Genomic DNA, 12,247 nt, shown 5'->3' with positions numbered 1-12,247 from the left:
AAAAAATTAGGCAAGCAATGGAAATCTGTTATCCAAAGTATTTTATCTAATAGTGTACTAGTGTACTAGCCAATTCCTCCTTTAGCCGTCTCTCCTTCCAGTTCTCTGCTGCCAATGACTGGAACGAACTACAAAAATCTCTGAAACTGGAAACACTTATCTCCCTCACTAGCTTTGGCAGAGTGGGTGGGGTTATATCCTGCCTGTTTGGCCCTGTCCGGGGGTATCATCGGATGGGGCCACAGTGTCTTCTGATCCCTCCTGTCTCAGCCTCCAGTATTTATGCTGCAGTAGTTTATGTGTCGGGGGGCTAGGGTCAGTCTGTTACATCCGGAGTATTCTCTTGTCTTATCCGGTGTCCTGTGTGAATGTAAATATGCTTTCTCTAATTCTCTCTTTCTCTCTTTCTTTCTTTCTCTCGGAGGACCTGAGCCCTAGGACCATGCCTCAGGACTACCTGGCATGATGACTCCTTGCTGTCCCCAGTCCACCTGGCCGTGCTGCTGCCCCAGTTTCGGCTGTTCTGCCTGCGGCTGCGGAGCCCTGGCCTGTTCACCGGACGTGCTTGTTGCACCCTCGACAATTACTATGATTATTATTATTTGACCATGCTGGTCATTTACGAACATTTTAACATCTTGACCATGTTCTGTTATAATATCCACCCGGCACAGCCAGAAGAGGACTGGCCACCCCTCATAGCCTGGTTCCTCTCTAGGTTTCTTCCTAGGTTTTTGGCCTTTCTCAGGAGTTTTTCCTAGGGAGTTTTTCCCAGCCACCGTGCTTCTTTCACATGCATTGCTTGCTGTTTGGGGTTTTAGGCTGGGTTTCTGTACAGCACTTTGAGATTTCAGCTGATGTACGAAGGGCTATATAAATAAATTTGATTTGATTTGATTTAAGCACCAGCTGTCAGAGCAGCTCACAGATCACTGCACCTGTACATAGCCCATCTATAATTTAGCCCAAACAACTACCTCTTTCCCCTACTGCATTTATTTTGCTCCTTTGCACCCCATTATTTCTATTTCTACTTTGCACCCCATTATTTCTATTTCTACTTTGCACTTTCTTCTACTACAAATCTACCATTCCAGTGTTTTACTTGCTATATTGTATTTACTTTGCCACCATGGCCTTTTTGCCTCCCTTATCTCACCTCATTTGCTCACATTGTGTATAGACTTATTTTTCTACTGTATTATTGACTGTATGTTTGTTTTACTCCATGTGTAACTCAGTGCTGTTGTATGTTGTCGAACTGCTTTGCTTTATCTTGGCCAGGTCGCAATTATAAATGAGAACTTGTTCTATCTAGTTAAATAAAGGTGAAATAAAAATAAATAAAAAATGTAAGATTGGAGAGGAAGGAGAAGGAAAAATTAAGGGAGTAAAAAGAGTGAAGCATAGAGAGTGTAGAAGAGTGAGTGTAGAAGAGAAGGAAGACGAGTGAAGAAAAGAGGAGGAGAAAGATTGGAGCAGAAGAAAAAGTTAAGTGAGTAAGAAGAGAAGACAGAGGAGGTACAATGGCTCTTTCCAAGAAACGGAATGAATGATATATGGACAGCAGCAGGAAATAGGTTCACTGTTCCTATGCTTATTGTGAAGACAAACTTCAACCTCCCCTGCCAGGAGTTCATGGAGAAGCTGGCCAAAGACGGAGCAATCCTGAAGAAGATACATTCTTCTGAGAAATATACAGATTAGGTTGGTATAAGTATATTATGTAGTTACCAATCACATCATCGTCTTATTTCTTTATTATGTTGTTAAGTATTTCACGTATACTATTGCCTGTTTTTTAAATTTAGCTGTTCTCTTCTGCTCTTATTCTACCCAGACTACCAGGACCACTGAATGGCTGTTCAGATCGGACAGTTCTGTCTTGTCTGTAGTGTTTCTGTAATATAGTTGTTTTCTCTATCACAGTGTGCCTGTTAGACTAAATACATGAAACCGGAATTGTCCCCCTTTTTTATTTCATAGATAATAACATTGGATATTTTAATTATGTATTGACCGCCGAACTGGAAATGTCCCCGGTTTTAATTTCAGAAATCTGGTCACCTTAATATAAACGTATTCAATTGATGAAACGCTTTTGTGGGAAATGTGAAACCCTTGCCTGGTTCCCTGGCCAAAATGTTGGCTTCGCTGCTTCCTCTCTGCTCCTGGCTTTTTCTTCTCCTTGAGGTTTTCCAACAGACTAGACACATTGTTGCTATTGCTGCCTTTCACAGTTTGGAAAGTGCATTGCACATTTATTCACAAAAAAAGGGAAATGGGGACAAAAGGAAATTGCATCACCATCTAACCTTATATATCCCACTATCTCCAACACATCCCACCACAACTTTGGACCTAATAGATCCTACACCTAGGAGGCTGGAACCCCTTCTCTCAAAACCACCTGTAGTGCTTCTACACTAAAATCTCTGATACCCCCAACACATCTCTGCTGCTGCTACTTTGAATTCAATCTTCTGGGATTTCCTTTCCATCTTTGCGGTACAATTAATGACCACAGCAATACATGCCAAGAAGTCTACCTTACTAAAGCAAAAACTGTTTGGTCACTCTGTACCGGCCTAGTACTCACATGGATCCTCTCAGGCTCCCTCATCCTTAGCCCACCATCCTCTACCTTCCTCACTGTCTCAGTATATGACACTTTCTGCACTTCAATCTGTCTCACTCACAATGGACATTTCTGATCCCCACCATGATGCCACACCAAATGTGTTTGATGGATCGCGGGAAAAGAGCAGGAATAGGCTTTTCTTGGCTACTGTCCAAGCTATGTCTTCCAATGGTGCGACTACTGTCGGTGTAACGAGTGCGCTGAGAGTCTGGAAACAAGTTCAGGGAGTGAGCGTTTTAATAAATAAAAGAACCAATGCACACAAACAACGCACCGACATGAAAACAGAGTCAATAACACATGAGGAACGAGCCAAGGGGAGTGACAGATATAGGGAAGATAATCATGGAGGTGATGCAGTCCAGGTGAGTGACCTAGAGGCCGGAGAGGGAGTATACGTGACAGTCGGCATCCAAAGATTATCCAACTTGAATAAACGCTTGGAGGTAAGGATGACATCAGTGGTGTAGTCTACGGCGATACGGATATCACTTATTATTGATATCTACATAGCGATTTGATGTGAATCATACTGCTGCTCTTTCATTTAGCTATTTGTGCCTCACGGGTTGTGGATGGCTGTTCATAAATCTAAATGTGTATTTGAACCCAATAATGGTTGAATTCAAGAAGTTTTAGCTGCCTATCAATCATTGTTTTTGCAACCAGTGGACAGCCAGTGAAACATGTGCTCTTGCAACAGCTGCATAGTGCGGATCCCAAACTATGGAATAAAAGTGGGCATTTTATTGCTCAATCTAATTCATGCTGATATTTTTTTTATCCATAGGCCTAGTGGACACATGCTCAAATTCGCACACTTTTGCTAGACTTAAAGGGGCAATCTGTAGTTGCTACATAATTTTTTTTTACACACACACACACACATATATATATATATATTTAATATCCATTGATTCTTAAAGAATATAGTTATAAGCTGGCAGTCTGCACTTTAACCTCAGTCAAATGTATAGAGTCACAAGCTTAATGTAGTCATTGCATGCTATGAATATGGGACCAAATCCTCAACTTTTTACTACTTTAATGCACATAAGTGAATTTGTCGCAGTACTTTTGGTCCCCTAGAATGGGGCACTATGTACAGAAGTGCTGTAATTTCTTATGGGTTGACCCGATATGGATGTAAATACCCTTAAATGAAAGCTGACCGTCTGCACTTTAACCTCACAGTCTGGAGTACAGAGCCAAAATGACAACACTGTCCCAATACTTTTGGAGCCCACTGATGTTACCCGGACATTCTGCATTGACCCTTTTTGCAGTAACTCTTTTGACTCATCATATACGCTGCTGCTTTTGTCTTTTATCTGTCACTTTATTCCTAGATATGTACATATCTACCTCAATTACCTTGTAACCCTGCACATCGACTCGGTACTGGTATCCCGTGTATGTACCCAGGTTATTGTTACTCATTGTGTATTTATTAAGTGTTATTAGTTTTTGATTTCTCTCTCTGCATTGTTGGGAAGGCCCCTTAAGTAAGCATTTTACTGTTAGTCTACACCTGTTTACATTTAATTTGACGTGACGAAGAAAAAATGATTATTTCCCATAAAAGGACATAAATAGCATATATAGGAGGAGAATAATGATTTGTTTCTTTTTACTCCAGATGTTGTGTTGGAGATGGATCCTACATCTGTGTCAGAGAGGGAGAATGTCACACTGACATGTAGAACCAAATGTACACTGGACCCCATCACAGTCTACAGTTGGTATAAGAATGGACAGCCTATACCAAACAGCAACACCTACTCTCCTGTCTATATCCTATTCTCAGTCAGCAGTGAGGATACAGGCCGATACTCCTGTGCTGTAGAAGGCCATGAGGATCTCTGACTTGGCTCGGTTCTTAGGGTCTGTTGGAAGATGAACCTTCGTCCCAGTCTGAGGTCCTGAGCGCTCCGGATCAGGTTTTCACTAACTTTGCTCCGTTCATCTTTCCCTTGATCCTGACTAGTCTCCCAGTCCCTGCCGCTGAAATACATCCCCTCCAGGCGTGACACTTGGCATTCAGGCCAAAGAGTTAAATCTTGGTTTCATCAGACCAGAGAATCTTGTTTCTCATGGTCTGAGTGTCCTTTTGGTGCCTTTTGGCAAACTCCAGGCGGGCTGTCATGTGCCTTTTACTGAGGAGTGGCTTCCGTCTGGCCACTACCATAAAGTCCTGATTGGTGGAGTGCTGCATAAATGGTTGTCCTTCTGGAAGGTTCTCCCATCTCCACAGAGGAACTCTGGAGCTCTTTCAGTGTGACCATCGGGCTCTTGGTCACCGTCCTGACCAAGGCTCTTCTCCCCCGATTGCTCAGTTTGGCCGTGCAGCCAGCTCTATGAAGAGTCTTCATGTTTCCAAACGTCTTCCTATTACAAATGATGGAGGCCACTGTGTTTTTGAGGACCTTCAATGCTACAGACATGTTTTGGTAACCTTCCCCAGATCTGTGCCTCGACACAGTCCTGTCTTGGAGCTCTACGGACAATTCCTTTGACCTCATGGCTTGGTTTTTGCTCTGACATGTACTTTCAACTGTGGGACCTTATATAGACAGGTGTATGCCTTTCCAAATCATATCCAATAATTGCATTTACCACAGGTGGACTCCAATAAAGTTGTAGAAACATCTCAAGCATGATCAATGGGAACAGGATGCACCTGAGCTCAATTTCGAGTCCCATAGCAAAGGGTCCGAATTCTGTTTTTTATAATATTAGCAAAAATGTCTAAACCTATTTTATCTTTCATTATGGGGTACTGTATGGAGATTGTTTAGTAAAAAAAATCTAGAATTCGTTTTAGAATAAGGCTGTTACACAATGTGGAAAAAGTAATGGGGTCTGAATACTTCCCGAATTACACTTAGGCTGATATATATAAGTATTGCTGTGTATTCATTTGCGGTTAATAATAATATGTACTCGTATCATCCATATTTTACTATAGGGAAATAAACCTCAGTTATGACTGATCCAAATAACTTCACAGATCTTCATTGTAAAGGGTTTAAACACTGTTTCCCATGCTTGTTCAATGAACCATAAACAATTAATGAACATTCACCTGTGGAACGGTCGTTAAGAAACTAACAGCTAGTTACAGTTATGAAAACGTAAGACACTAAAGAGGCCTTTCTATTGACTCTGAAAAACACCAAAAGAAAGATGCCCAGGGTCCCTGCTCATCTGCGTGAATGTGCCTTAGTCATGCTGCAAGGAGGCATGAGGACTGCAGATGTGGCCAGGGAAATAAATTGCAATGTCCGTACTGTGAGACGCCTAAGACAGCGCTACAGGGAGACAGGACGGACAGCTGATCGTCCTCGCAGTGGCAGACCACGTGTAGCAACACCTGCACAGGATCGGTACATCCGAACATCACACCTGCGGGACAGGTACAGGACGGCAACAACAACTGCCTGTGTTACACCAGGAACGCACAATCCCTCCATCAGTGCTCAGACTGTCCGCAATAGGCTGAGAGAGGCTGGACTGAAGGCTTGTAGGCCTGTTGTAAGGCAGGTCCTCACCAGACATCACCGGCAACAACGTCGCCTGTGGGCACAAACCCACCGTCGCTGGACCAGACAGGACAGGCAAAAAGTGCTCTTCATTGACGAGTTACAGTTTTGTCTCACCGAGAGTGATGGTCGGATTCGCGTTTATCGTCGAAGGAATGAGCGTTACACCGAGACCTGTACTCTGGAGCGAGATTGATTTGGAGGTGGATGGTCCGTCATGATCTGGGGCGGTGTGTCACAGCATCATCGGACTGAGCTTGTTGTTATTGCAGTCAATCTCAACGCTGTGCGTTACAGGGAAGACATCCTCCTCCCTCATGTGGTACCCTTCCTGCAGGCTCATCCTGACATGACCCTCCAGCATGACAATGCCACCAGCCATACTGCTCGTTCTGTGCGTGATTTCCTGCAAGACAGGAATGTCAGTGTTCTGCCATGGCCAGCGAAGAGCCCGAATCTCAATCCCATTGAGCACGTCTGGGACCTGTTGGATCAGAGGGTGAGGGCTAGGGCCATTCCCCCAGAAATGTCTGGGAACTTGCAGGGCCTTCGTGGAAGAGTGGGGTAACATCTCACAGCAAGAACTGGCAAATCTGGTGCAGTTTATGCGGAGGAGATGCACTGCAGTACTAAACATGAGACACAGTGAAGGTGGGTTGTGTTTAGGAGTAGTATTAACATGAGACACAGTGAAGGTGGGTTGTGTTTAGGAGTAGTATTAACATGAGACACAGTGATGGTGGGTTGTGTTTAGGAGTAGTATTAACATGAGACACAGTGAAGGTGGGTTGTGTTTAGGAGTAGTATTAACATGAGACACAGTGATGGTGGGTTGTGTTTAGGAGTAGTATTAACATGAGACACAGTGATGGTGGGTTGTGTTTAGGAGTTGTATTAACATGAGACACAGTGATGGTGGGTTGTGTTTAGGAGTAGTATTAACATGAGACACAGTGATGGTGGGTTGCACATTGTATTAACAGGCTACATTAGACTATATATGGATAACAGGCTACATTAGACTATATATGGATAACAGGCTACATTATACTATACAGTGTATATGGACAGCAGCGGTCAATACAGCGGTGATAATGATACTGATTCCCATACTAGCTAATAGTTTTACCAGTCCAGTACTTAAGGGTCAACAGTGTAATATGACTTTGTTGTAGCCAGTGTTGTTTTTCACCATTCTATCTGATGTATTGTCAGTTTGTTATGTTGTTATTTGCCCAACGTTATTGAGGACATTATTGTTATTAGAATGGTGCAGTAATATTGAGATGCCAGTAGAGAGAGCTCTAGTCTAGAACACTGGAACCTTCAGTAAGTACCACTTTGATCCCATTTTCCTCTTTTAAAGAATGTAGGCCCACTCCTCAAATGAAGAAATGGCTATGCAGTCTGCTGCACATTTTCTATTGAAATAATGTACAGTACAGTACCCTTTTTGCAGTTCATGCATGTTAATATCTTAGGCTATAGTAAACACATATTTGCCACTCCTCAAATGAAGAAAGGCAACTATATATGTAGTTTGTTGTACATTTTCCATTGAAATGCATTAACCTCCCTTTTCTGATGTGCTGGTCTGGTCCTCATGCATGTTCATGTCTTAAAAGAGACAAGGGCCTTGGTCAGGGAGGTGACCAACATCCCGATGGTCACTCTGACAGAGCTCCCGAGTTCCTCTGAGGAGATGGGAGAACCTTCCAGAAGGACAACCATCTCTGCAGCATTCCACCAATCAGGCCTTTATGGTGGAGTCGCCAGATGGAAGTTACTCCTCAGTAAAAGGCACTTGACAGCCTGCTTGGAGTTTGCCTAAAGACATCTAATGACCCAGACCATAAGCAACAAGATTATCTGGTCTGATGAAACCAAGATTGAACTCTTTGGCCTGAATGCCAAGCATCACGTCTGGAGGAAACTTGCCACCATCCCTACGGTGAAGCATGGTGGTGGCAGCATTATGCTTTTGGGATGTTTTTCAGTGGCAGGGGCCACTGGATTTTTCTGGATTTTTTGTTGTTGTTATTCTGTCTCTCACTGTTCAAATAAACCTACCATTTAAAATTATAGACTGATCATTTCTTTGTCAGTGGGCAAACGTACAAAATCAGCAGGGGATCAAATACTTTTTTCCCCTCACTGTGTGCTCCTGATGTGTTTAATAATTAGCTTTGTATTGCTGTCAGACATTATTACTGGCCTATTATTAATGGCCTGTTACTAAGATTTTATATTACGTAATACTCTATGGTTCAGTGTCATGATATCACTTGTTTTATCATCAAATTATTCATTATTACCTATTTTAGATAAATTAATTACATGTTTACCTTTGCAGTTTTTACAGTGTGGTTTAGTGTCAATACATTATAAGCATCATGTTGTAAATAAGCTCAGAGTTTAAGACAATAAATACACATTTAATTGTGTTTGAAAATATTACAGCTCAGCCTGCCATTCTTCACTGTCTGTTAACTTGAAAAATGAAAAAAGCTTTAACCTTTGAAGTCTTAACATTCTGTATACTCCCCTTGTCCTATGGGTAAAAAATTATCCACCTTCACTAAACCCTTAAAATAAAGCAGCTTAATTGAATTTTAAACCCCAAATCTATTTTGCATGAAGAAACAACCTGTCATTCATCAAACTTTGTGAATATGTGGGTTTTCTCTTCACAATGCAGAAAGACTGCATTTAAACAGGTGACACCACTTGTTTTTATGACAACACCTGTAATAATTGTTTTCTTTACTAAAGTAGAGGTTTATTATTATTGCTAAAGATACTGCATAGGTGTAAACATTTTTTTGCCAGAGATAGCACTTGTATAGCCTAAGAAAGTAGCAGAAATATCCAGAAAGTAGTTTTGAATGCATTTTATTGTACAATGAGGAATTCAACTACAAAATGCTGGTCTTCTCCCTTTTTTTAACCATTGCCCCCACCCACAAGGTGTATAAACAACAACAATAAATAAGAATAAGATAATAGATACAAAACGTGAAGAACATAAATCAATCAACTCTAATTAGTACATGTAGGACAGTATACAAGTGTGTGTGCATGGACTTTGCAGATGTATTTCTCACATGTGCAGCACATAGTATTTGTTTTACAGTCCTTCTTTGGGGGGCAGAATTGGCATCTCCTCCTCTTGCCTGCTGCAGCCTTAGGTGGATCAGGACAAGATTCAGCCCCCTCAACAGCTTTCACTAGCGCTGCAGGGGCTGCTGTGTGGAGGAGGCGCTCCCTTGAATGTGTGGGGTTACAAGTGCCTTTCCCAGCTGCTCCAGGAACACCCTCCTATTGTTCTGCTTATCAGGCATTCAGGTAGGGTTGATCTTGTTCCATATCACAAAGGCATTGTATGAGGACACATCAATGATGTTATGGAAGATGACCAGGGGCCAGCGGGCAGTCATCCTCCTGCAGCTGTAAGTCCCAATCACCTTGTCCAGGTTGTCCATGACTCCTTTGTTGTGGTTGTAGTCCAGGATGATGGCTGGCTTCCTGTCCTCACGATCGCTGAGCTCAGCCGTTTTGTGCAGTGTGCTCAGGAAAACCACATTCTTGTTCAACTTTGGGAGGTAAGAAACTAGAGTGGGGGTGAAGGCAAACTTTGATGAGAAGGCCTCTCTCCCCCTTGTTGCGAGGAGTGCCGGGGGGAGCTCAGGCTTGTTCTTTCTAACTGTGCCAACCATGGTGATCTTCCTCTTCAGGAGCTGCTGGCTGAGTTCAATCAGTAGCACACATAATCTCATTGTGTGTGTGTGTGTATTTGTGGTGTGTAAATTATTTTATAACTGCCGGGTCAAAAAGGACCCTAAAACAATCTTTGTACCCTGGTGGTGTACAGCTTTCATGGAGATATGAACAAAGGCGATGTTTCACTTTGTCTAAAGTTGGGGTCACTCTTGGAAAAGTCATCAAATTTTAAGTTGAACAATATAATTTAGGGGGTTTTCTCTGCTGTTAAACATAGTGGCAGGTCATTTTTTACCCATAAAACCACACACGGGTTAAACATGTATTCCACGGTACAGTAGACAGATATTATAATATTGTATTACATTGTTGGTTGTCAAGCATGTAAATGTGTTGTTGAGGAAGAACGCAATCTGCGTCAGCTTCTTTGTCCCTGACATAGAGTTGGATAGAGGGCGCATCTTTGCCATGATTATGTTTTCAGGTTCATGTAATAAATATAATACCAGAATCAATGTTTTATGTGCCATTATGTACCCAGCATGAGACACATGGCTCTGCCTTCTTGAGTCTGAAGGAAGATCCAGTTTTTAACTGACAATTAACATTTGATCATTAGTTGATCAAAATGTATCTATTTTCATACATTCTGAATACGCCTGCAGTGACAGCAGTTCTGACAGTTTGATGAATGCACAGGCGGCAAAGAAAAGATTGCAACACAGGAAACCTCTCTTCCTGTGTTTGTTCTTGCTGACTTCTTCAAAACCAACACTGTTGAGTAACTCGTTGAGAGGTCAAACTGTCAAACACGTGTTGCATTTTCCTTATTCAGTTTTTCAGTCTGAAATGTCTAAAATAGGTATATTTTATGTATTAGTGGTGATTGACATGAATGATATGTCTAAATAGCATGCAGCAATCAAACATTCATAATAATGGTTCTCATCAATTGTTCTCATGGGGCAGCAGGTAGGCTAGTGGTTAGAGAGTTGGAATTGTGGTTGCAAGATCAAATCCCCGAGCTGACAAGGTGAAAATCTGTCCTGCTCCTGAACAAGCCAGTTAACCCACTGTTCCTCATTGAAAATAAGAATTTGTTCTTATTAACTGACTTGCCTAGTTAATTTAAGGTTAAACAAAATCAACAGGCCCTTGGTCAGCCTTGATGATAATGTGATAAAAACATGTTACCTCAGAACCACATTATATGAAGGGGGTATACATTACACCTTTATGAAACCAGTCATAACACCATCAGTGTTCCAGAATCATTCATTACAACTGTCATAACACATTTATTTGACATCATTTGTAAGGCATTTTCAAAATAAAAGTCCCTTTTGAATAGCTCTTTATTTATCAGCACAACGGAAATGCTAATTATTACTGTCATAGTACCCAACCCAGCTGACCCGCTATTTGTGCAACAGTCTGGGACCACTGGGTAATCCTCAGAGCATTACCCAGGTAGCATTAGCAATTAAGGCGTTTATTTGCCTTGTACAAGGCTACAATGGCAGTAGGGGTTGGAACCACACCTGTGTGTAAATAGTGTATTTCATATACTTTAATGAGCTGTACTTGATGATTGAGCTTGTTTGGTGCAATGGAACAAACAGAATATTTCAAAGGTGCAAAAAACATTCAGCTGGCACTCCAGGCGGGCTCAAGCAAACAATCAAAATATTTTAACGATTTAAAATACTATTTGAACCCAGATCTGGATAACACCAGTGTAATTGGTGTCATTTTAGCATCGTAACCTTGCCTGAAAACGGAATACTTGCATTAGCTCCACAAGCTAACACATTGGCTTGTGCTCAGCAGAGTCTAAACCAGTCAGTAACACCAGCCACCATCTGGCTCAATCCCACCATGTTCCTCTACTAAAGAAACGTGTAATACTGTAATGAAAACAGGACTTTTATTTAGAAGTTTACATAGGAATGATGTATAAATATGTTGTCAAGGTTATTATGAATGATACTGCAACATTCATGAAGGGGTTATGAATGATGTCCTAAAGGTGTAATGAATGCATTATGTATCCCCGCTTCTTATGAAGTGTCCCTTAAACACACAATGGTACAGTGCATACCCCTACATACAGTCTCAACATGTATTACAAACACACATAATGGTACAGTACATACCCCTACATACAGTCTCAACATGTATTACAAACACACACACATGCACACACCCACAGGCACACAGTCATGTGACAAAATAAAACACACATACTCCGGCAACATTTGTATTTTTTTTATATAAAAGTCTATTGTACATTGGGAAAGTGTATTTCTGCTGTCACAGTACCCAACCCTATGACACATCAAAC

The 12,247-nt window shown here is 41.7% G+C and overlaps 1 long non-coding RNA gene across 1 annotated transcript; it reads left to right on the top strand.

Moving 5' to 3' along the window:
• Positions 1 to 1,317: 1,317 nt before the first annotated feature.
• On the top strand, positions 1,318 to 1,964 carry LOC115178297 (uncharacterized). The gene is made up of 2 exons (XR_003872596.1): positions 1,318 to 1,707; positions 1,841 to 1,964. It is a non-coding gene; the product is annotated as an uncharacterized LOC115178297 (long non-coding RNA).
• Positions 1,965 to 12,247: the final 10,283 nt, after the last annotated feature.

Source organism: Salmo trutta, chromosome 38 (genome assembly GCF_901001165.1).
Source record: "Salmo trutta chromosome 38, fSalTru1.1, whole genome shotgun sequence".
NCBI classification, from domain to species: Eukaryota; Metazoa; Chordata; class Actinopteri; order Salmoniformes; family Salmonidae; genus Salmo; species Salmo trutta.
The sequence above is the reverse complement of the archived record's forward strand: the minus strand, read 5'-3'. Positions and strand labels throughout refer to the sequence as shown.